The sequence below is a fragment of the Canis lupus genome, chromosome 11 (assembly GCF_048164855.1).
Source record: "Canis lupus baileyi chromosome 11, mCanLup2.hap1, whole genome shotgun sequence".
NCBI classification, from domain to species: Eukaryota; Metazoa; Chordata; class Mammalia; order Carnivora; family Canidae; genus Canis; species Canis lupus.
The window spans coordinates 4,471,486-4,498,062 of NC_132848.1; the positions used below are offsets into that span (position 1 = coordinate 4,471,486).

General features: G+C 38.3%; 1 long non-coding RNA gene across 1 annotated transcript in view; it reads left to right on the forward strand.

The window, feature by feature from the left end:
• LOC140642437 (uncharacterized) overlaps positions 1–25,362 on the forward strand; it is a 59,168-nt gene extending 33,806 nt beyond the window's left edge. The window contains exons 2-4 of the long non-coding RNA XR_012038860.1: positions 5,394–5,502; positions 20,758–20,938; positions 25,011–25,362. This is a non-coding gene — a long non-coding RNA (uncharacterized lncRNA). The remainder of the gene's footprint in view (positions 1–5,393; positions 5,503–20,757; positions 20,939–25,010) is intronic.
• The last annotated feature ends 1,215 nt before the right edge of the window (positions 25,363–26,577 follow it).

A 26,577-nucleotide genomic window follows, 5' to 3' on the forward strand; every position in this document is an offset into this window, starting at 1 on the left:
AAGATAAAGTGCAAAACAAAAATGTTTTAAAAAGGCAGCATGTGCATGCTGTAGATGTAATGGGAAAAAATATTTGGTGTATTAGTTCAGGAGTCAAGATGAAAGTCTTCTGTCTTGTAGGAGTGCCTGTTTGAACTTTTAAGAGTAAATGACCTTGGCAGAAATTATGAACAATAAACTCGATCTCTGTGGAAAGAAAATGCTGAGACTAAAATCAACATAATAGAATGAGAGGCATGGGAAAATGACTCAATACATTGAAATATAAAGCAGTTATCTGCAAATATTAGTATATGAAAGAGCTGAAAGTTTCATTGAAGGAGAGAAGAAATTTGGGAGGTAGTATCAGTACGGAATGTAACAGCTTATTTCCACGTTATTAAAGGATCCTCATAACCTTCACATCCAAGTCCATTAATATAAATAAAATCGCACAAGCGTTTGCAGAGGCTACAAAAGGGCAAAGGAGGAATAAAGAGCTTGGACACAAGATGTCTCCATCTTCTCAAGACAAAATTTCTCTGGTAAAAAAAAAAAAAGAAAAGAAAAAAAAAGCTTTCTTCATTTAGAATATCCTGAATTAAAATCAAGATACAGGTACGTCTGATTGTTCTTGGAAATAGCCAAATATCCAAAATCAACCATCCTGGTCTTATTTATATTTATATCGGGAAAGATCATATTTTTTAAAGTAAAAGTAAAATCTTACCCCTTGATTAGATGGTCAGTATGTGTTCACATCGCTGAGCCAGACAGAGCTGACCTGGGGCATCAGAAGCAATAGCAAACGCATCCTTAGGAAATTTCTTGGGATTGCCTTATTCCCTCTCTCTGTCTCTGTCTGTCTGTCTGTTTCTCTCCCTCCCTCCCTCCCCTCTCTTCCCTTTTTCTTTCTTTCTTTCTTTCTTTCTTTCTTTCTTTCTTTCTTTCTTTCTTTCTTTCTTTCTTTCTTTCTTCTTTCTTTCTTTCTTTCTTTCTTTCTTTCTTCTTTTTTCTTTCTTTCTTTCTTTCTTTCTTTCTTTCTTTCTTTCTTTCTTTCTTTCTCTTTCTTTCTTTCTTTTTTCTTTCTTTCTTTCTTTCTTTCTTTCTTTCTTTCTTTCTTATCTCCCTTTCTCTCTCTTTCTTTCCTTCGTTCTTTCTTTTTCTTTCTACCTTCTTATTTTTTTAAGGATTGTCAGATAAAATACAGGACATCCAGTTAAACTCCAAATAACAAAAAATTTTGGAATATAAGTACATCACATGCAATATTTGGGACATACACTACAAAACCATTTGGCTATCCCTCTGAAATTCAAATTCAAGTGCATTTTTTCCAAATTGTTATTGTGGAAAGTGCATATAACATAAGCCTTACCGGGATCCCTGGGTGGCGCAGCGGTTTGGCGCCTGCCTTTGGCCCAGGGCGCGATCCTGGAGACCCGGGATTGAATCCCACGTCGGGCTCCCGGTGCATGGAGCCTGCTTCTCCCTCCGCCTGTGTATCAGCCTCTCTCCTCTCTCTGTGTGACAATCATAAATAAATAAAAAAAAATTAAAAAACAAAAAAAACCAAAAAAAACCCATAAGCCTTACCATCTTAACTACTTTTAAATGTAGATTCAGTGCTATTAAGCATATTTGTACTGTTGTGCAACCTTCACCATCCATCTCCAGAGCTCTTATCATCTTGCGAACCTGAAACTCTTTACCCATTAAACAAAGAACTCTTTGTTCCTTCCCTTCCCCCTAGCCCTGATGACCACCCATTCTAACTTTCTGTTCCTTTGATTTTGACCACTTTAAGTACCTCATATACATGTAATCATACAGTATTTGTGTTTTTGTGACTGGATTGTTTCATTTAGCATAATGTCCTTAAGATTCATCTACAGTGTAGCATATGCTGGAATTTCTTTTCAAGGCTGAATAATATTCCATTGCGTGTATGTAGGCCTTGCTGTTTATCGATTCATCCATTGATGAATACTTGTGTTACTTCCACATTTTAGCTATCTTGAATAATGCTGCTATGAACATGGGTGTACAAACATTTCTTCAAAAATCTGTTTTTGGTCTGCCTGGGTGGCTCGGCAGTTGGGCATCTGCCTTTGGCTCAGAGTGTGACCCTGGAAACCCAGGATCGAGTTCCACGTCCGGTTCCCTGCATGGAGCCTGCTTCTCTCTCTGCCTGTGTCTCTGCCTCTGTCTCTCTTTGTCTCTCATGAATAAATAAATAAAATCTTTAAAAACAAAACAAAACAAAACAAAACTCTGCTTTTATTTCTGTTTGGTGTATACCAAGAAGCGGAATTACTAGATTATGTTGTTTATAATTAAATTTGTTTAAATTTAACATTTTTTATTTTTTATTTTATTTTTTTAAATTTAACATTTTTTAAAAAGTAGGATTCATGCCCAGCATGGAGCCCAATATGAGGCTTGAAATCAAGACCCTGAGATCAAGACCTGAGCTGAGATCAAGAGTTGGATGCTAAACCAACTGAACCACTGAGACACCCCAGCTTAAATTTAAATTTTTAAACAGTTTTTAATTTTTTTAAAAGATTTTAATTTTTTAATTGTTTGAGGAATCACCTCTCAATACTATTACCCACTGTGGTTATAACATTTTATATTCCCACCAATAGTGTACAAGGGTTCCAATCTCTCTACATCCTTATCAATACTTGTTATTTTCTGTTTTTTTTTTTTTTTTTTTTATAATGGCCATCCTAATGGGTATCTTTATTTCTTCTACTTGACTCATTGTTTTGGTTAGAACTATTCAAGTTCTATGTTGAATATAAGTAGTGAAAGGAAAGCATCTTTGCCTTATTCTTGATCTCAGAGAAAAAGTTTCTGTCTCTTATTGTTGAGTATGATGTTCACTGTGAGTTTTTAATGTCTTTTAGTATTTTGAGGTAGTTTCCTTCTATTCCTAGTTTGCCAAGTGTTTTTATCATGAAAATGTGTTGGATTTTGTCAATTTTTTTCTGCATTAATTGATATAATCAATGTTTATTTTCCTTTCATCTTATTAGTGTGATATATCACGTTGATTGATTTTTTATATGTTGAACCATCCTTGGCCTTATTATCTCATTGTGTAATGTCTTTTCTTTGCATTTTTAATATGTTTGCTTGCTTTTATTTATGTGGCATCAAAGTCACTCTGAAGACAAAACATTGCCTATTACCTGTGGTGGGAAGAACACTGAATGCTAACTTGCACTCGGCTTTGGCACGAAGTTAAGTATCTATTAGCTTTGAGCAATGAACAAATACAAAAAATAATTTGGGGAGGAGTTAATCTTTAATTTTATTGATCTTTTATATTTTATTTGAAATTTTATCTATTTTACATTTGAAACTTGTAATTTTTTATTTTTTGCATTCTACTTATTTTTCACCTTTTTTTTTTATCTTATCTTCCTTTAGCTCTTTTACCATTGCATCTCCTAATACTTTTGCTACAATGAAAATATTTTTTCTACCTCATTCTTAGTCTTTCATATATTTTATGGATTTCTGATTTGCTTTTATAATAGCCAGCAAGAAGCACAGTTGGCAGAGGCAACAGAAGGCAAACTTTCCCCGTAAATCAGAAGGATCAGATCCTTTTCCCTCAGTGGAAGCTTCACATGCCTCCTATGTTTCTCCCAGACTTTTCAAGCATGGCTATTCAAAAAGCCTCATCCCAGAAGACTGGGGAGACTCATGGCCTACTTCTTCGCAGGGTTGTAATTCTTGTGCAGGTCATATAATCAACATTTTACACTAGTCTCACCTTATGTGATTATTTGCTGGTTTAAAATTTCTGGATTCCTCCTTTTTGATTCATCTCACTGGATGTGAATGTGTGTACACACACACACACACACACACACACACACACACACACAGTCAGATTTACTGTCCTCAGAAGGCACCACTTCTCTTGCGTCCCTCTCAAGCACTGGCTGTTTTTCTCCTACAGTCCTTAAAGAATTGGACCCGGATGTGAGAAAGGCATTTCCTTGCACTCTTCTCTTTCTCTTTCCTAACTCCACTTTGATGTTCATGCCATCAGATTACATTAACCACTATTCCTTCTTCGCTGTCATTTACCGACCCTGGTGTCAGTTTCCCTCATATCTAGATGATTTTTGCCCCTGGCTTACTGTCACTCTCTCTAATGTAATCATTGTCTTAATTCTTTATTGCAGTACCAGTTACATAATTGTGAGCTCAATAGAAAATGAAAATATGAGTCTCTGTACAAAGATTGCTAAGAATTTCAAGGCAGCAATAGCAGAGCATTAAGCCAAATGCAGAGTTCTTCAGAGCATAGGTCTGCCTGTGTGATTGCACTGGTCACACAGCCATGAAGCCTTGCCTGGTTGGGAACTCTTATCCACCTTCCCTCTCATTGTAATGGATGAAGGAGCTTGTGACATTTCTCTGTGAATGAAGAGTGTTAGAGTAAATGCTTCCAGCCTCTCCATCTATATTTGGGCTTTGTCTTCTCTGGGAAGGCGAGAATAGGAAAACTGGTTAGTAAGAGTGTATATCCCTGGACCATACTCATCAATGGGAGGGGGGGTGGTTGATGGGTTGAAGGCAACCACTCTTGCCTCTTCATTGACCTTTTGGATTGTTTCTGCTCAGGCTCAGGGAAGTCACCTTTCACTTCCAGTTTTCAGGCAGTGAACCAGATTTTTCCTCATTGTGTCAACATTTCCAGCCTATAATTTGGGCCCTACATCCCCAATTAAATTACTCCACCTTTGTCCTCAGGTTCAAGCCCTGTTTGTCAGCACAGTTTACTCAACAAGCCTGTATATTGATAGCTGTTGAGAACCTGCTTAGCCCCCAAGTAAAGTTAACACTCTGATCTCCATGTGGCTTTTACTTGTGGATATTTTCTATTAATATTAGAATATTCAAGCTTGTAATATGTTACTTTCAATCTAGACCTCAATAATGAAGTATCATCCTGAAACACGGTCACATGGTTCCCCAACAGCCGTGGGCTATTTTTTCCCCCTACTATTATTCTCTTTTAATAGACTGGAATTTGAAAAAACAAAAAACAGAAAACAAAACAACCAAAACATGTCTGCCCACACTTATGGTTTTAAGCCTCCCTATCTCTGACTGACAGGAAAAACAATTTTGGCAGGGGTGAGCATCATTTGACTCCTTTGTTTGTGACAACCTCAGGGAAGGAAAAACATGACTGATAATAAGAGGTGATTGCATTAGGGCCAGGCCAGCTGACAGTCTCAGTCAAGCAATGACTTTGGTCTTTTTTGACCAGTAATATTCTCTGAGTAATCAGGAAGGACAACACCAGAAGTTTGTATTTTTAGAAAGTAAAGAAATTTTCTCTTTGTCATTCCCTAAAACTCCATTGTATTCCTTTTATTTAGATTGAGGAACTTTCAAGAATCTACACTGTGAAATGTGTGTATTTACCTGCAGGATATTGTCGAGATGGTGGCTCATTATATTACAGATGGTCTATTTATGTGGGTGCAGGTGAGTGATTTCTTTCTCATATTAGAATGAGAATAATTGTGCTTCTTATAAACATCACATTTACTTTTATGTTATGGACACTGATCTCTGCATTGGCCACAAGAAAGCAAAGCTCCAGAATCCGTATACCCCCTCTCACAAGCATAAGGTTCCTACACTGCAAAACCTAATTTAATTCTGACTTTATCTTACTTTTTCTCCTCATTTCCACTCCCCTTTCTCATCTTTAGCTTCTGGTTTTAGATTTTATGCATTTGTTGTTGCATTTCAACATGTCACTTTAAGTCCTTTCTAGAATAAGGAAAGGTATGTATAAATACACAGAAAACGTATTATGGAAACATAGCACAAGATCATTTGATCTTGACACATGGAATTAAGCCACAGGAATTTGAAATCATGTGGCTATGAGATGCGGCCCTGGAAATTTAAATTTTTAATCCCAAGTTCCATCACTTGTCATTTATGTGGCCTTGTAAATGTCTCATAAATAGAGATTTCTGCTCTGAAAAAAATTTAGGAATCTGACCTGGTGTTCAGAGGTAATGTGGGGACTAATTTGTTCATGTGCAGTATAAATTTTAAAGCTTAGTTTCATGGAAAGGAAATTAGTATTGTTAAGTATGTCTTTGGGAGACGCGCAGGCTGGAGCTCCATGCAAAGTCCACAAGTTGAATATTAACTCTGCCCCAGTAAGGGTCCCTTAACTCTAATACACATCATTCACCACCAGCAAAAGCGTGTTACAGTTCCTAGTAACATCAGGACTGGGGCTTTTCTGATCTAATTAAAAATTTACAATGACTTTCAGTAAAGTATTTCCTTCTTAATTTTTATCTTGACTTCAAAAGTATTATTTAACAACATAACAATGCACCCGTTGATTCTAACCATCTTAGTTAAATATACAGAGGATGTTCACCAACATTTTGTCTGAAACCACTTCTTTTTCGATTAGCTGTCAACAAGAGACCATCTCTGTTCCTAGTGAAACTAAGTCATTATCATTGATGCTTCAGCTTTTCTTTCATCTTATGGGCTCCAGGGCATTAGGATAATGATTCCGCTTCTCCTTCCCGAAGAGTAGTGATGTCCACTCTGTTTCACTTAACGTTTAAATTTTTGATGGCATAAATTGTTTAACCTGTTCAAATCCTTGTAGCTTCGTACAGCAGGGGTAAGTCAGGCCCATGTAAAATGTAACATGCAGAACCAAAACATTAGACGTTATACGTGTGGTAGGTTATTTCCCTTAGTGGAATCAATACCCATTTCCTCATACTAATTTACTGTGTTTTATGTAAGTTCCTGCAAGGTGAATTAAGGATCGGATCTTCTCATTTATCAGACCCACCAAGGGGCTTAGGTGGGGACAGGAAGTCCCAGAACAGTCAAGGAAGGTAACTCCATTTTGCTTGCATGTGCAGGAAATCAGCCAAGTGAAGACAGCCTCATGGGCAGCATCTGGTTTTCTGGGACAGTGCCCTGCAAACAGTGGTCTTTTAACATATAGGTTTTATAATATTTAGTAAACTAGGAATACCAATATATATATATATATATATATATATATATATATATATATATATACTCATTTTTTCAATCAAAAGATATTCAGTACTCCACTGGTAAATACAGCATTTTGTCTTCAGTTTTGTAAGGACTGAAATAAACTTCCATAAATAATTATCCTACTTAATTATTTGTTAAATTTAAACAGTGACTAAAAATTCTTTTGGTATTGAATCTCACGATATACTCTGGTGTGATGCTTAATTTGGATTAGATATAGCTGATTTATTTTAGCCATCCTCCCTTAATAATCTCAATTAATATGTGTTTCAATGAGTTTAAAGATACAAGTAATAGGAGGCAATTTACCATGTTGGAGTTCAAAGCTGTGTTGGTTTGGGGGAAAGTTTCTTCGTTCTTACTTCATCTTTCTTATCCATAAACGTAGATAATTATCCTTATATTCCAAAGCTGTAGCAAAGCTTAAAGAAGATACTGTACGTATAGAGCATAATATTTGACATATTACATGGACTCAATAAGAGGTGACTATTATTGATTATCTTAGTTTAGTAAAGAAACAATGTTATAGGGGCACCTCGGTGGCTCAGTCAGTTAAATGTCCGACTCTTGGTTTCAGCTCAAGTCATGATCTCGTGGGTCGTGGGACTGAGCCCAGAGTCAGGCTCGTCGCTCAAGTGGAGAGTCTACTTGGGATTTTCTCCCTCTCTTCCTGCTCCTCCTCCTGCTTTCTTGCTCTCTCAAATAAATAAATCTTTAAGAAAAAGAAACAGTTATTTAATGATATAGTAATTAATCTCTGTTTTGAATTCTACATGCCATTTAAATGTTATGGTTACTGTTTAAATATTATTATGGAAATGTATGATGGTTACTGTAATTGGGATATAGCAGTTATAATCAAAGTTCCTGCTCTTCAGGAGTTAATCAGAATTACCATCAATGATGAAGTGACTATCTTGTTTCTTGTTTCCTGTGTACACCAGTGACAGTTTCTATATAGTATATGTAAATATATGGAATTTCTAGGTCACGGGGTACATATGTATGTCTAGCTCTAGTAAGCACTACCAAAATGTTTTGAAAGCATCTATTCTGTTTTATACTCCTACTAGCAGTGTGTGAGAATTTCAGCTGCATTGTATCTTTGCTAACACTTAATCTTGTAAGACTTTTAAATTTTAGCCATTCTAGTGTGCAATGGTATGTTATTGGGGTTTTCTTTTTTTTTTGTCTCTCAAAACAGTATCTTTTATGTAACAAGAGTTCTTAATTTTAATGAAGATCAAGTTATTAGTCTTATATTATATGGCGAGTATTTGTTTTCAGAGGGATCCATATAATCTGCCTAAATCATGGTCATGAAAATATTATTTTTATATATTATTGCCTCTCCCAAATGTATTCTTTTATCCTTTACATTTAGATCTATAATTCATATGGAATGGTACAGGTGTCAGATGAGGGGTCAAGATTCACATTTTCCTCACATGGGTGTAAAATTGACCCAGCATCAGTTTACTTAAATATCTATTCTTTAAAAAAAAAAATCTATTCTTTCCCCACTGATGTGCATTGCTACATTTCTTATAAATGTCTATTTATATACTGGTCTACCTCTAGACTCTCTCTTTCGGTTTATGTATTTATCTTTCTACAGACTGTCCTATACTGTCTTAATTATTATAGCTTTTTTAAAATTTATTTTTTTAAGATTTATTTATTTGTTTATTCATGGAGACAGAGAGAGAGAGAGGGGCAGAGACACAGGCAGAGGGAGAAGCAAGCTCCATGCTGGGAGCCTGATGCGGGATTCCATGCCAGGTCTCCAGGATCATGCCCTGGACCGAAGGTGGCCCCAAACTGCTGAACCACCCGGGCTGCCCAATTATTATAGCTTTATAATAAGTCATGATATTGGGGAATATAACCTTCTAAAAAGGAAGATTGTTTTGAATATTTCTGGCCTTTGGCTTTTCCAAGTAAATTCTAAAATCAACTTCCACAAAAATATCTGCTGAAATTTTGGTTTGAATTGTATGAATTCTGTATATAAGTTTGAAGAGAATTGACATTATGACAATATTAAATATTCAAATCCATGAACATGATATATTCCTCTATTTTGTCTTTTATAGTTTTCCTAACAGCATTTTATGGTTATTTATATAAAGGTCTTGTGCATTACATTTACTAACTTTTATTCATAAATATTTGATATTACTTTAAGTAATATTTTAAAATGGCATTGTATGTTTATTTGTTGCTTGTATTTAGAAATAAAATTGATTTTTATATATTAATTGAATTTCCAGTGACCTTAGTAAATTCATTTTTTAAATCTAATAATTTATCTGAAGATCTTTTGAATTTTCTATGTATACAATCATTTTATCTGTAAGATGGCAGTTATATTTCTTCCTTTTCAGTTCCTAACCCTTCTTTTTCCCTGTCCTAATGCCTAATGCCTCCTTTCAATGCTCAATAGAAGTGGGGATAGCAGACAACTTTGTTTCATTCTTACGCCAAGTTTCTATGTGTCACTGTTAAATATATTTACCGTATGCCTTTTGTAGCTACTCTTTATTAAATTATGGATATTCTTTTTGACTCTTAATTTGCCAAGAGCTTTTATCATGAATAGATATTAAATTTGTCAAACGCTTTCTCTTCATATGTGAAGACAATCATACAATTTTTCTCCTATAGTCAGTCTGTTAATGTGTTGAATTACATTGATTGACTGCCTAAAGTACAACATAACCTCTTATGCTTGGAGCAAATCCAACTTGATCATGATGTATTATCATTTTTATTACTATATTCATTTTGCTAACATTTTGTCTGGGATTTTTACATTTTTGTTGATGAGTGAAACTACGCTCTGGCTTGCTTTCTTATACATCCTTGTCAGGTTTTTTTGTCACAGTCCTTCCAAATTCAAAGTAGGAGTTGGAAAGTATTCTCTTTTCTTATGATCTAGAAAAATTAGTGAAGATTGGTGTTATTTTTCTTTTAATGCTTGGGAAAATTTGTTGGTCCCTCCTTTGTTGGGGCTTCCTTTGGAGTATATCATTTTTAGAATGTATTTTCTTATTTGTTTTTATTTTTTACATAGATTAATTAACAATTTAAAAAAGCAGAGGATTTATAAACATAGCAGGTGCTCAAAATTAAGGTAAAAATGAGTGGAGATATTTCTAGAACTTTCTTGTGAATATATTTACTTATTCATGTATTTAAGATATTCAATCTAAATTTGAGCATTCACTGTATATGAAGGCTCTAAAGTATCACTGATTATTTTTGATCAAAGATATGAAGTTATCAAAGTGATATTTTATGTAGATTGATTTGGTGGTGATGTGCCTGTCAAATTGGATAAGGCAGAAATGAAAGTTAGGGGGATAGGAGGGGGACCGTTGCAATAATCCAGACATAAAGTACAAAGAACTTGAGTTTAGATAACAATTATAGAAAATTAGGCAGAGGGGGTTGGTAAAAGAAGAAGCAATCGGATTTGTTGGCTGATTGAAAGTCAGGGGTAAGAAAGAACAGCTTTCAACTGGACAAGAAGTCTTGAGTCTGGTGATAAGAACAAAGCAAGTTAAACGGAGTCTCCAAGATATGAGAGAAAGCAAGCTCTTTAATGGGAACATGAAGTTCTTTATTCCCATAAAGTGGATGATATTTATCGAACTCCAATCTCTGAATTTTCTTTGCTGTTTATTTTTATTTCAGGGCTTTGGTATCAGGCCTGGAATTTCAGTCTTAGGATCTGGGTCACTGTGATGTACAGCAGGAAGACTTTTAGCCGAAAGCAGGTGGACAAGACTGAGTTAGAATACGACTATCCTTTTAACTGTCATCTTCCCTACTCTGATGGTATTTAATTCGGAGCCTCCCAGGCAGAAATCATTAATAGCTTTTCTTTCTTATGTGTCTATAAAAAGGGGAAAGAGGGGATCCCTGGGTGGCGCAGCGGTTTGGCGCCTGCCTTTGGCCCAGGGCGCGATGCTGGAGACCCGGGATCGATTCCCACGTCGGGCTCCCGGTGCATGGAGCCTGCTTCTCCCTCTGCCTATGTCTCTGCCTCTGCCTCACTCTCTCTCTGTGTGTGACTATCATAAATAAATAAAAAAAAAAAATTTAAAAAAAAAGGGGAAAGAAACCTGATAAAAATTTAAAATTGTGGTGGGTTAAATATTGTAACCAAGTTTGGAGTTGACAATTAAAATTCACATACCAGAACAAACATCAAAATGTAATTGGATGGGCAGCCCGGGTGGCTCAGCAGTTTAGCGCTGCCTTCAGCCTAGGGCCTAATCCTGGAGACCTGGGATGGAGTCCCAAGTCAGGCTCCCTGCATGGAGCTTGCTTCTCCCTCTGTCTCTGCCTCTCTCTCTCGCTCTCTGTGTCTCTCATGAATAAATAAAATCTTAAAAAAAAAACAAAACAAAATGTAGTTGGAAATGGGGGTGATTACATTGAAAAGAAATCTATTCATCTGGAACATAGTATTATCATGAGAAAAAATAATTATGAGTAGTTGATTTAGGCTACATTTAGTATCTAAATTTGTTTACCCGAGGCCTAAATATTGACCAATTATAAACATGTCAGTATTTTGTATTGTTCACTGTATAATACATTTTGATAAACTAAAGGAGTAGTGTATCATTGCATTCTATACCCTGTCTTTTTGAGAAGGTGATACCAATATGCAAAGAGAAATTGGTCTATGGATGTTATTTTGCCACCTGTACAATAATAAACATTTTTTGGCTCTCTGGCCCACAGATTTACAGGTGGTGAACCCTTCCATTATCCTTGTTCTAAATGATGGCTAGTCTCCCTTTAGTGATGGGATTTAGATTTTTCAACCTAGAAGACACCATAAGTGTCTGCCCTACTCCACAAGAAGTTTTCATGAATTCACTTTAGTGAAAAATAATAAAAGTTTCTGTTTATCCAATGCTTACTACCTTCCTAGTGCCTTACCCAGGCATTTCATTTAGTCCTCAAAGACATCTGATTTTTCAGGTGAGGAAGCTGAGACTTGGCAGGCCCCCATTGCTTGCTCATGATCCTAGTGTTGGAATGCACAAAGGAAGGATGTAATTAGAATCTTCTCGACTCTGAGCTTGCCTGCCTACTATTGCTATTTACATCCCATCCCATCCTTTTGCATGGTCCATTTGTTAAAATTAACATTTATTTTTCTCATCGTTATAGTAAGGTTGTAGGCTTCCTGAGAGCAGGACAATGGCTTATTCATCTATGTAAAGTAGAGGTGTCAGTAAAGACTATTAGTTAATGTCCAATCTGTATGCCTTCTGAGACTTCAGAAATGTCTGACATATCTAGAGGAATAGGGGAGTAGGCTATGACTTATGAGGGGGCTGTGTATGAGCTGAGGGGCCAAGAAGATTTGGGAAGGTTCTCTTCCTCTTAAGAAGGAAAGATGAAGGTTTGTAAACTCACTTGGCCCAAGAACATTAGCAGTGGAGAGACTATTTTGAATGTCAAGGACCGTGTTACTCAGATTGCTTCTCACTTAGCACTGCATAGTGTTGGCCATTTACCTCTTTCCAGAAGGTTCTGAGCAGAGTGTTGCAACAAGGTAGAGAGCTGAATTCTTCGAATGTCTGAGAAACATGAGGGTGTCAGGTTTGGTGATAGTGATAGTAGTAGTGGCAGTAGCACTTGTTAGTTTTCCTCCCTCATAAATGGGATTATCTTGTTTTAACAGAATTTAAGGTATGTAAATGTTTTTGTTTTACTGCTGAGTGAACTGAGGCTCAGAGAAGTTAAATCTCACAACCATCAATTGGCAGGTGAGGGAGGAGTTTTTTTCTCTCCCCTGGAGAGTGAAATGAAGGAGAAGCCACTTCTTGTGGATGGCAGTGGATGGCACAACTCCACTCTGGTACTTTCTCCATTTTTAACCTGTGTTGGGAACAGCAAGGCTGCTTTCATGTGGTCAGGACTGATCACGGGATGGAGAAAGCTGCTGATGGTTAACAGGGAGTTGCATTTGGAAGCACAAGTGAAACAGCCCCTTGAGCTCTCTTGAATTGTGAGGGATTTGAAAAGGGTCAGGGATTCCCAAATTCTGCAAATGGGTTAACTCTCAACAGATCTAGTTACTATGCATTATTGTATATTTACATTCGTGCCAGGGACCTAATCCAGTGTCTTACATACCAAAGATGAGTGCTCAGGAAATATTTTGTTGAATCAAAAGGCACTAGAAGGAGAATTTAGTTTTCATGATATAATCTGTGGCCCTGTCTATCAGTTACAGAATAAAAATAGAAGCCACTTTAGATATTTTAAGTACAGAGGCACTTAATATACAAAAGTAGAGGCTTGCAAAATTGTTGGAAGGACAAAGGAGTATGTTATAAACTGGCTTCCAGTTCTGATTCTGAGCACCAAGCAGAACTGCCCCACTGTAGAAGTTCTAGAAGCTGCTACCTCTGAGGCCACACTAGAACCAGGTGGGATCAAGACCTTGGTGTAGCCATTTCTGTTTTCCTCCTTCAAGTGCCTCTTCTGCCCAGGGAGCTAAAGAATGACGTCATGTGACCCAGGGCTTAGGAAACCAAATTGGGAAGCCTTGCTGCTGCTATGATCTCCTATGATCTCCAACATGCTTTCTCAACAACCAGAAAACTGGAGAAGTGACACCAGAATGCTCTTACAGAACCATGCAGGCCAGCAGAAACAGACAAAAATGCAGAAGGATGGTCCTCTCCTCACTCCTGCTTGCAATCTCTTTGGGAATTCAACTTGAACTGCAAGGGAGTCTAGGGAATGTAGTTTTTATTTTCCCAAAATCTCCAAATAGCAGGAGGCACATATGGAGGTTGGGTGAACCAACTCACCTTGTGGCCAAAAAGCAAGCCACTCAATTCTCAGGGTGAAATTTCTTCAACTAAAAATGAGAATAATAATAAAAATACCTGTCACCAAAAGTTGTTGGGATAAAGCAAGGCAAGAAAATGATGCATCATTTATGAAATACTAAGTTAAATTGGCAGCACTTGCTCAGCTGTGATTTGCAAATCATTAATTCAACAAATATTTATGTTTCAAGCATGGTTCTAGGCACATGGGATGGATCACCTGACAAAATGGGCAAAGATCCTTGCCATGAAGAGCTCAACCTTTAATGGGGACAGAGAGTTAACAAAACTTAGCATTATCAAGTACATCACATAGTGTTTCGGACGGATAAAAGTTATGGGGATGAAGGGGAAGCGCACATATGGGGAAGGCCAGTAGTGGGGGAGGCTCCCTGGAAAGGTGGGATTTGAGCAAAGGCTCAGAGAAGTACAGAACTGAGGCAAATTAATGCTGAGAAACTTGAGGGGAGAATTCTAGCAGATGCACTGATGAGGCTGCATGCCTAGTATGTCAAAAGGAAAAAACAAAAAGCAGCAAGAAATCACTGGGCTACAGAGGAAAGTAGAAGTGATGGGGCCAGAGAGGTCTTGGGAGCTGGATGACATGGTCTGGGGCTGCAGGGAGGTGTCACTCTGCGTGAGATGAAAAGCTTACAGAAAGTTCTGATCAGAGGGACAGGATCGTACATAGGTTTTCTTTTCTTTTCTTTCTTTCTTTTCTTTTTTTTCTACATAGGTTTTCAAGTATCACCCTGGGCTGCTGAGGTGAGAGCACACAGACACGCACCCTTATCCGCTGATATGTAACAACATACTCATCCCTGCATAATTTGTTCCACAAATACTTATTAAGAACCTACTGTGTGCCAGACATCCTACTGTGTGGAGGGGCACCAGGGTCAGCAAGAGCAATGCTGGCTCCTGCAGGGAGGTTAGTCTAGGACAGGGAAGCAGAGTCCTGAGGGTGTAGCACAGAAGGCCTCGAGCCTGAGTGGGCTTTGAGGATGTGCAGGGAAAGGGGGAGAAAGGTGGGCACTGCTCGGGCAAGGTGCACAGGGGTAAGTCAAGTACAGCCATAAAGCTATTACAATTTTCTGGAAAAAAAATCCCCTGTATATATATGATCGATAGGTTAATGAACACTGAAGCTGTTAAGCAACAGGTTGTGAAAAGTGTCAAATTTGAATAATCACTGACGTTCAACGGAGTGAACTGGAAAACTTAGGGACATCTCACATGGTTGTCGTCGGGCAATTACGGCACAGCATTAGGCACAGAGTAGAAATGAAGTATTATATCTGTTATCCCATCGGGTGGCACAGAGACATTTCCACAGCATCCACATCTGCCAGTAATATCATTCAGGTGGGCTCTGCAATTACCTAATTGTGTGATTTCTACTCTTTCAGTAATCCTATCTTGTGAGATTTTATCATCCACGTTCACCCGGTCTGGGCCACTGAGATCATTCTCATGTCTCGACGCGCAGACTTGGGGCACAGCAGACTCTCAACACCCTCCTCCTGCTGTGGGAGTTGCTTCTAGACCTGTCCTTTTAATCTCTCTTCTGTAAAACCTTTATTTTTAGTTGTAAGAATAAAGAGCTTCATTAGCTTTTTTTTTTTTTTTTTAGATTTTGTATCCAATCACCCTCTTTCTGCAGACAACTTAATTTAGGACATCTAGATATAAATAGCTCTTTAGGTGTAAAGGAGATATTAGATGACTACAAAACATCACATGTCGAATGACTGGGGTTCTGGGTGTTTCAAAGTTGGCCTCATTTCCTAATGTGAGCTCCTCTGATCAGGTCAGAGGAGGTCAGGCACAAGCTTTATTGCTGAGGGAGGTGTAAGAATTGTTTACACAATTGATCACCTCTGGGCCTAAATAAATCAATAAATACGTGGAAGAGTCTTGCATTGCCCTGTTGATGTATAGTTCCTGTTGACACACACACACACACATTCTTATATATATCCAGGCTGGGGTTAGGGTGAGGCAAGGGAAGTGCCTAGGGGTGCAAAATTTAAGGAGGCACTTCCCCTCTGGCTGGTGTGAGTGGGGTGGCTCTTCTGAAGGTCTCTGGGCAACCCTGTATGTGCGGTGCCTTCTTAAGTCCTGTACTCAGGTGCCTTGCTTGCCTTACCCTAGTCTTGTCTTTTGATTTCCAACTAATCATGTTGGGTCAAAGATAGGAGACCTTAATACTTTTGTGTACACGCCTCGGTCTAGGAAGCAAGTTCTCGGCTGGATTCTCCAATATGCCCCGTAAACATTTACATACTTATTTTCCATTAAAGGCCCTGCTCATGGGTTTCCTCCTGAGGACCCACTCCCCCTCTGCCGACCTCACAGCACTTGGCACAGACACCTGATTGTTTGATGCCTGCCTCTCTCCAAATTTCAAAATCTTCGCAGAAAGGGATGATGTCATATTTGCGTTTGTGTCCCTAGCACCTAGCGCTGGGCCCTCCACATAGCAGGACCTCCATGAATGTTTGGTGAATAAGTGAAAAAGGACTGCAATCAAAAAACACTGTTTAAGTGTAGAAGCTGTCATTTTGAACTCAGCCACATTTAAAAAAGCGGATCTCCTCCCAGATGCAAATGAATCCTGATTGTGTTCCACATAGGGATGATTTGCCATTATCATCTGTTGACTGTGTAAGTGAAAGAAAGTATTAAAAAAAAAAAAAAGATCTCTAGAAAAGAGATACCTAAAATGTCAGGCACATTATTATCCAAGGCTTAGCCAGCTGCCAGCTAATTACCTTAGCCACAGGTTCTAAGGTAAACACAGATGCAGCAGAAGTAATTACCACCAGAAACTGCTGCAGCCGGGAAGGCAACCTGGGGTGGCTCTCTTTGTAGAGAACCACTGGCAGGCTGGAGAAGGCCCAGAGATGGGTGGAGCAGGGAGGGACCCAGACGTCTTGATGGGAGGCTGGGAGGGGGAACGATTCAAGAAAGAAGAATTGTTTGATGGTAAAAAAGTGATGGGAGGGCTCTAGAGCTTCCCAGCCGCATTTGAAGGACTGCCATGTGAAAGGGGGTTTAGGGTTGTTCTGGGTTATCCCAGAGACCACTACTTGCAGTTATAAAACAAAACCAAAAACCACTGGCAAAACAAACTAACATTTACTCAACATCAGCCTGTTGTCTGGATAATCACACATTTCTTGTACTAGCCCCTGCCCAGCTCTGGCACCTATGCCTGATTGCACAAAAGAGGAGACCAAGGGTAGAGGGAGCATATTATTTGTGCAAGGCCATGCAGGGACTGAATGCAGATTCACATTATTCGTTGGCCGAGCCTGTGCTCCATTCTCTATGTTAGTTGGACATCACTGTCCACGTGACAGGACTGCCCACGAGGAAATGGAGCTCTCAGTTCACGCTTGCATCAGTGGAGTAACTTATAGATTATGTGGCACTTCTGTACATGTTAAGACAAATCTCTGAAACAGGTATAAAAAGGGAGCTAGATCCTACTGCAAGGACTGACCACTTCGGAGTCAAACAGCCAGGTGTCAGTGGAGCTGGAACTCTGGCTTTAAGTGAAGGGCACTTTTCAGAAGGGACTTTTAGGACATGTTGGAGAGGCTATTTCTTTACCAAGAGGGAGTCTCGATTTGGAGGCAAGCAAACAACCCCAAGTGGCTATGATCCTCAATTGCTTATACTTAACTCCCCTTTTTATAACACTCACGACAAAAAGGAAATAAAGGAAGAGTTATTTTAGTGCAGTATAATAGTGTTGAGTATAGGTAGGCTTCCAGATGGAATCTTGTATGGGCAGTAGCAGTGGGTCTATAAAAAGGATAGAGAGCACAGGCAATATAAATTTGTCTAAAATAGTAAACAACAACACAAAGCTAAGAACAAGTTATGTGAAAAATTTTGTGAAATATGATTCCCTGCAAAATGGAATGTGAAACAAAGCTAAATGCTAGGGCATAGTTTTCAATAAATTTTGGAGACCATGAGGGTTTTATGGTAAAAGGAATATTAGCTAATATAAATGGATTTTTAGTTAATGGGCATTGTCAGTCAGATATAGGTATATATTCTCTTCATTCTAGAGATATTTTCTATTGCTTTTAAGTTTTGCAAATAAAATTTAGTGGAATTTTTTTTTTTTTGGTGATGTTTTGGTAAGAGGTTAGGCTTATTAGAAATGTAGATTTCAAAACATCTAAAAGATGTCAAGAGGAAGATTGGCTATTGAAGTAATGTCCCTCTGGGCAGCACTGACTTTTTGAGATCAAAACCATCCAGATTAGGCCCACAGGTTTACTGTCTAGAAATGCGCAGGTTGGTTACCCTGGAGGTGGCTGGGCTCTGGAGGACTGATGCACAAGCACTGAAAATGTGAGACTAATTGGTAAGCTTCTTTACTATGATGGAGAAAAGCAGAATGGAATATTTATGCAAATGGTTAATGAATTTCGATCTCAGTAAAGGAGTCAACCTACGGATCAAAATTGCACCCTGAAGACTGTTCAGAATGACTGAAGAAACAGATTGGGGCTCTCACTGATCATAATTTGTAATTATACATTTTATTGTGTGATTACCAGTTTATTTTTTGCCCTCTTTTTTAGATTATATTACTTGCCAGAGTCTGTCCAATGTCTAGCACATGGACTGACATGTTGTAGGAATTTGCTAAACATTCTTTCAAGTGAATGAATGGTGTCTTTAAACAATAATGCCATGTACGTAATCACCCACCCTGGAGATTATTTTCTCTTGAGCACTGGTCACCATGCTGTCTACTGTGGGCAATATAGGAAACAGACATATATACTCTTTTTTTTTTACTACAATCACCTTTACCTCCTATCTAGCAAATTATTATTATATAACTATTATAATAAAATTGGGTAAATTACAACTGTTTTCACATCATTTACTTCCCAGGTCTCTGGGATTCCTGAGGGTAGGAGCTATATGTTCATTATCTTCATGTTCTGTCCCCTGGTGCTCAGCAACAGTGCCAGACACATGAAAGATATTTGTTGAGTGAGTAAATGATTACCTTACTGAGAATACACCTAGTTCAGGGACAGAAAAAAATGACGCTGTCACTCTTGCCTCTTGTGTCATGGCAAATGTCTCTTTCACATTGAGATTAGAAAGGATCATGGCCTCCTTCCTCACCAAAGCTCCAGGCAGTGTAAGCAATTTACTGGAGTTGATAAGTTGGAATCTGTTTCCTATCCCTGTCTTACTATCTTAGCTGGGCCCTGGGGGTCACCCAGTTAGGGGTGTTATACTGGTTAGGATTCAACAATAAACATTTATCTACTATTTATTAGTCATTGTGCTGCACGTTAGGGGTGTGAAAATGTATAAGATAAGAATATATTCATCTTTATTTTTTAAAAGACTTATTTATTTACTTATTTTAAGAAGGCAGTGGGGGTGAGGGGAAGGGGCTGGGGGGGGGAGAGAAAGAGAGAGAGAGAGAGAGAGAGAGAGAGAATCTCCAGCAACTCCTTGCTGAGTGCAGAGCTGAATACAGGGCTCATTTCCATGGCCCTGAGATCATGATCTAAGCTGAAATCAAGAGTTGGACACTCAACCGACTAAGCCATCCAGGTGCCCCTATGTTCCCATCTTTAAAAAAAGCTTATTCCACAGTGAAGAAGAAAGATCCCCAAACTCAAAATAATAGTGTAGTATGATATTTGCTAATTTAGAAGCACATATAGAAGATATAGGAACCTAGGAAGGGTGAAATATGTTATCTCAGGGAAAGTGTGTGTGTGTGTGTATGTGTGTGTATGTGTGTGTGTTGGGCAGGCACACGGGGGAAGTTCAAGGAAATATGTGGAAGGAAGTGACAATTGAACTGTCTTTGAAAAATGAGATAAATTACATGGGGAATGTTATTTCAGACAGGAAAGAGTAGGAATAAAGGCATCTAAATATGAATGCACGTCCCCGCCATAATACATGCATTAGCACTGTGGCATGTTTGTAGGGTGATAGTGTTTGGGCCAAATAAATGGATCCGTTCATGTTGAAATTTTAGCCTCTGGAGAAGATAATTTGAGTAGATTCCCTTCTTGGTGTTTCTGAGCTCATACCAATGAACTCATCTACCCAGTCAGCCGGCCCCGCCTGTAAGCCTTGCCAGAAGTAGCTTTAGGGTGTTTTTATGTTATGAGGAAGAAAGATGTTTGCACACTATATGGCAAACCATAATTTTGCACAGCCAATTAAAAAACTGCAATCCAATAAAATAAATAGTTCAAACAATCTGCTGTTTGACGTCATGTAAATCAGACGCCCAATTACAGATTCCTCCTTCCCATCTGTGGTTTTGGTGTTTCCAGGACCTCGGCTTACACATCCAGGTCCGGTTCCCTGATGCCCCACACACTCTGATCACACTCCCCACCTTCCCAAAGTTCTGGGGTCAAGAACAGTAAAGGTGAAAAGTAAATAGGAGGGAAAGGGTAGCTTTTAAGATTAGGGTAGTTTAATTAAATACCTAAAGAAGTTCTGGAGGTCCCTTTAAATTTAACAGATTTGGAAGTGAGCTCCTTTTCTTCCAAATCAAACCTGTTCCTCCTTCAATCCTGTCTGTTCTGTTCAATCTCTCCTCCACACTGGAAACCTCAGGGATTCCTTTCACTTTTTCTCCTTCTATCTCATATCTATGTACCTAATTAATTGTTAGTTCTAAGTCCAAAATGTACCCCAGTTCTAACCTTTCTTCTACACCTCTCATTACTGTCTTATTAACCCCTCATCTTCTTCTTCTTATTTTTTTAAATCTCGGTTACCATTACCACAGATCTCTAATTGATCTACGAGTCCCTGGAAAATCTCAAGCTCCAACTGTTTGAGTAATGATCCAATAAAGTCTAATAAGCCATCCCCATAGACGATCAAGTTCAAACAATGACATACACGGATCACAAGCTCCCTGAGGGCAGGACCTGTGACTGTCTTGTTCATCTGGCACAGTGTGCACGGTAGGTATTTTTCATAATATTTTTTTAAAGATTTTTTTTTTTATTTATTCATGAGAGACACAGAGAGAGAGGCAGAGACACAGGCAGAGGGAGAAGCAGGCTCCCTGCAGGGAGCCCGACGTGGGACTCAATCGCAGGTCTCCAGGATCACACCCCTGGGCCGAAGGTGGTGCTAAACCACTGAGCCACCAGGGCTGCCCTCATAATATTTTTGAATGAATGAATCAGCACAAAATTCTTCACAATCTAGTCTGAATATATCCTGTCAGAATCATTACTCTCACGACTGCCTATCATATATACCAAACTCTAGCCATGTTAAATTTCTCTAAAGATGATATGCCCTTCCACAGTCCCATGTCTTCTCTTTGGCTCGGTTTCCCTTTGTTTCTTCTCCTTCTAGAAACTGGCACTCCTTTAGACAAAATACAAGTCTCTAAATAAAGTAAAACGATAAGCCAGCCCACTGTATTACTGCCTTATGGTTGTCTCTCATTCACACAAACGTAATCTATTCTAATAAAAGGTTTACATATTTGCTCTCCACACCGGCTTTTACTCTCTCACTTTCTTCTTTCTATTTCACACTGTTTATAAATATTTTGTGTAGATGAAGAGTGTAAGAAAGTTGTTCATCTAACAAGTTCTAGAGGAGACAAATAACCCAGCAAAGACAGGTTAGAGAAAATAATTCGACCAAACTCAGTCATTATGTGTCTATATAGTTCTAGAGCTGAGCAAATCTGAATAAACTATCCAAAAAGACCCCTCTAATATTAGCTACCAAATAGTAATGGGTAGAGGGTGCAGCCTCTCCCCTGGTCCCACCCTGTATATCTTTGCCATCCTTTTCACTCTTGTATTTTCTAGGAGAAATCATTACTGTTAATACTCCTAAACCCGAGTTATCAGTAATTCTCACTTACTTTTCTCCCACTTTTTCTCTTTCTCAAATATTTGAAACAGAGCAGTCAACTGTTAATGATGAAAAATAAATACTGAATGCTATATTAGGAAGTGCAATGAACAAATACATATATAGAAGGTAAAACCATCCAACCATCTATATGCCAACTCTATTATAGACCATAGAAAATGTGAGAAAAAATATATTGGAGTGGGCATTTGGGGAACATTGAAATTCTAAAGGATGCAGAAATGTACATTCAAGTAGAAGATAATAAACCTAGCTGGCTGGGCAGATATGAGCAAACCTTAAGCTCAAACTTTATTGAAAGAGGGCAGTGACACTACATATATATGTCTACCCTGCCCATAGGATAGTCAAAGGAAAAATAGAAAAAAGAGGAGACTCAATGATTTTGTGTCCCTGTATTTAGGAATGTATTTAGAAGCCATGAGAGTGGTATGGCCATGTCTCTTCTTTGTTAGTTCCTTTTTCTATAACCCCTTGCAACTTGTCTGTTGTACCTCTATGTTCCTTTGCAGCTGTGGTTAGTTCCAGATAAAGCTCTTCCCCAAAGCAGAGAGTAAGATCCTAGGAGGCTAGAACCATTGAGAGAAGGAAATAAATACAATGCGACGTAATTTTACTGAGGGCTTCCTGTGTGCCACCATTGGGTTAGGTATCAAAAGCATGATAAAGGAAAAAGAAACAATCGAAGGAATGTGCAGTTGAAATAACTGGAAGCTGATAAAAACAATACTGTATTTTATTTTAAGGAGCTACCTTATAAGTACAGTTGAAGAGAAGGGAGGGGCTAGTGCCAACAGAAAGAGTAGGAAAAAATATCAGGAAAGAGGTGAAAATAGAAAGTAGCTAGAAAAAAAAATCTAGAGTTGCACAGATAGTAAAAGATCAGTAAAGTGAATCAATGTAGAATGAATGGATCAGTAAAAAAAATTAGAAATGAGTTGATATAAAAGGGAGTATGATTTTTAATCTTGGAGGAATAGGTATAGATAATGTTTAATTATTTTTTATAGTAGGGAGTTTATTTAGAAGAACTAATTGTGCTTTCAACTTATGCTTGAACTCTGTAAATAAAAGAATGAAAGTACTAACCATCTTCATATTTTCTCATAAAACTATTACATTGCAACTGAAAAAAAGGGAATGAGATTAAAATGGGTTCTAACACAACTGTCAAGCTTCTGCTATTGTAGTAGAGCAATTTTTTCAACAAAATATTGAAAACAATTCTATCACTTGTGCTCAGAGTGAAATTCACATGGGAAAAAGAATGTTTTACAGATATTAAAATTATATTATTTCCACAGATACACACGTAAATCTATTTTGGCCCCCTAAATACATGATCTATAAATTATAAATATAATATACTGTAAATGGATGATAATTTGTAGACAAAAAGTCTTAGGATAATGGCAATTTAGACTTCACATGGGTGACCTATCCATTGTTATATAACAAATTACCCCCAGACTCAGTGGCTGAAAACAACACATTTTTATTATCTCACAGTTTCTGTGGTTCAAACGTGTGGGAGAAGCTTAGCTGGTTGATTCTGACTCAGGGTCTTTCCTGTTATAGTCAGTTGCAAAAATAGCCTCAGCAGGGATTGCAGTCATCTGAAGGCTTGGCCAGAGCTGGGGGACCTATGTCCACTATGATGAACCCTCACATGGCTGTTGACAGGGGCCCTCAGCTCATTGCTGGTTGTTGGGAGGAAGCTTCAGTTCCTCACTACGCAGACCTCTCCATGGGGCTGCTTCTGAGCCCCCATGATATTATGGCTGGCTTTTTCCAGAGACAGCAATCCAAGGCAGAGGAAGGTGGAAGCCACACTATCTTTTCTGACCTAATCTCGGAAGCTGTATACCACCAATTCTGCTGTATACTATTTGTTAGAAGTGAGTCACTGGATGTAGCCCACACTCAAGGGGAGGGGGATTAAACTCTACCTCTTGAAGGGGGAAGTAGGAAAGAGTTTGTGGATATACTTTAAAACTACCCCTACATGATCTTAAATATATGTCCATTTGTATGGATTTACTTAATAAATGGATGACAAACTTGTTTTATTTCCATTGGTATCGAATGCTCATGGAATACCGAACAAAATGGATCATTACATTTGTGTGATTGAAGAAAGGTCCTCCCCAGCGTCTCATATCCTTTAGAAAACAAGTTACAATACCCAAAATTTTCACTATATGTTGGCCTAAGTGATTTAATTGTCTAAATAAACATTAAATTTAATTAGACTTTAAGGTTTATTGTATTACTTATCTCTGTGAGTTTTGCTCTTGCATTTTAGAGAATATGATAACTTCAATATCGAGATCGAAACATTGGAAGAGCCAATAAATGTCACTGAGGATCTTGTTAAATGTAAAGCAACTTCTTCACTGAACTGATAACCTTTTAATAGGTAAACAAAAGCATACTGCTTTTGATATGCTTTGATAATAAGTGCAGTATTTTTTGAATATCTGAATTGCTTTTCTTTTAACTTTCAAATGTGAGAATTAACTCTTAACAGAAATGTGAATTAAAAGAGTACAGTCATCAGGTTAGGTGAAATGATACTTAATTTTATGTGTCCAATCTGATGGGACCTATTACAGAAGGCCTATTTGAAGAAAAAAGATGACCTTCCCCTGAATAAGAGAGAATTCCTCCTTAACGGACTGCCCTCAAATTCGTACATTGGTTTTTTTTCCTGCCTTAGAATTGAACTGAAACATAGGATCTCCTGGGTCTCAAGCCCAGTAGCCCATGATGTAGACTGGAACCAGAGCAGTGGCTCTCCTGGATCTCCAGCTGGCTGACCCATTTTGTAGATCTTGGAATTTATCAGCTTCCATAATCACATGAGTTAATTCCTTTTAATAAATCTCTTTTTTTTCCCCTCTTTCTCTTCATCTCCATCTTTCTCTTTCTGTTGGTTTTGTTTTCTTGGAGAATTCTGACTAATCCAGGTGATATTAAAATAAAAAATTCTGTCTCCAGTTAAAGCCTCCAGGAGTCTCAAGACACATGTGGTCTAGTTGGCCCTTGCTCTAATTCAGACAAGTTTGCACCTGTCTCTTCATCTCTTTGTGAATAAAATTTTGGACTTCTGCTGACCTCTACGTTTCCTTCCAGCTCTGAAAATGACATGCCAGTGACATGCCATGACTCTGAAATGACGTCCTCCCTGGGTCTGGATATCACTGTTCAGCTTCACCCAGGGAAGATGACCTTGTTGTAGAGGATCTAGTGCTCTCCATTTGGTGCTTATTCAAGAGGTGAATGAAAAAGGAATTATTTTAAAAAGTGAGCAAGACATTCGTGGTCCTTCAATTAATATGTGTGACAGCTCTATGAAAGGATAAGCCTCAGAGTGCCCAGTCTCTCTAATTCATGCTCAGGGGATTTGTTCTTATAAGTCCTATTAAGTAGGTAAATCCCCTGCATATCTGAGAAAGCACAGACTAACAAACATCAATTTACTTGTTGCTGGTTGCATGCTATATCCTTGGCAGGTACCTATGTAATTCTTCTGGAAAATATACTTGTTGAAACTCAGATTTATATGCTGTCTTTCATTTGTTGGTTTATGTAAACTGCACACAATAGTTTATTTAGAAAATAGATTGTTAAGATACAAGCACAAGTTTGAAACATTTCTAGCATGACCCCCCAAATTATAAAGTATAGTTCTTTGTTCAGCCCTCTATGTTAGGGTTATTACACTTCTACCAGATTTAAACATTCATGAAGAGAAGAATTACAGGCAATTAAATGGAATTAGGGTCACATCTCACTATTAGAGAGGCACAGCACATGAAATTTGGGGTCATGAAGACCGGAGTTTAAATCTCAGGTAGCTAAGCTGCAAGACCATTGGCTTAAGACTTAATGGCCCTTCAAGCTTCAGCTTCCTCAGCTGTTAAAAAAAAAGGAAGAGTGTGGAAGGGTGTTGGGGTGGTGCCATTGTTTAAGTGTCCTACTATTGGCTTCAGCTCAGGTCATGATCTCAGGGTCATGAGATCGAGTCCCGGGTCAGGCTCCACCCTCAAGTATGGAGTCTGCTTGAGATTCTCTCACCTTCTCCCTATGCTCCTCCTGCTTGTTCTCTCTCTCTCTAAAATAAATGAATAAATATTTCTTTTTTTAAAGGAAGAGTGTGGACAGGACAATAAGACGTTCCTTGTAGGTGAGTTGTAAGAGCACAGAGCATAGTAATTACTCAATAAATGGTAGCTTCTTATGATAACAAAGCAGCATTTTGAAGGAGAATAAATCAGCCCCACATGCTCTTAAGAGTTAAATGAAAAATTTTGTCTGCTTTTTAGCTTTATTTTAACTATCACATGTGTGCCTTTTATTAATTTTGAGAGGAGTCTCTCATGAAGACATAGCTGTGCATGCTGGGAGTTTTTATTTACAATTACCAAAGGTGCCCCAGTCTTTTGATGGGCTGGGGCTATCTGTTCAAAGTGAAACAAGCACATGTGGCAGGAAAAGAGACAAAGTTGCATCCCTTCCTTTTTTTTTTTTTCTGAAGGGCAGCCCAGGGATTTCCTGAAAAGAGATAGTGGCAGGACATGTGAAGAGTTCTCAGGTGAGATGTTGTGCCCTATGCATAGATCCCACCTGCTAAGACCAAAGCCAGGGGAAAGGTCTTTCAGAGTGGAGTTTACCATCACTCTGCAAACTCTCTCCTTGG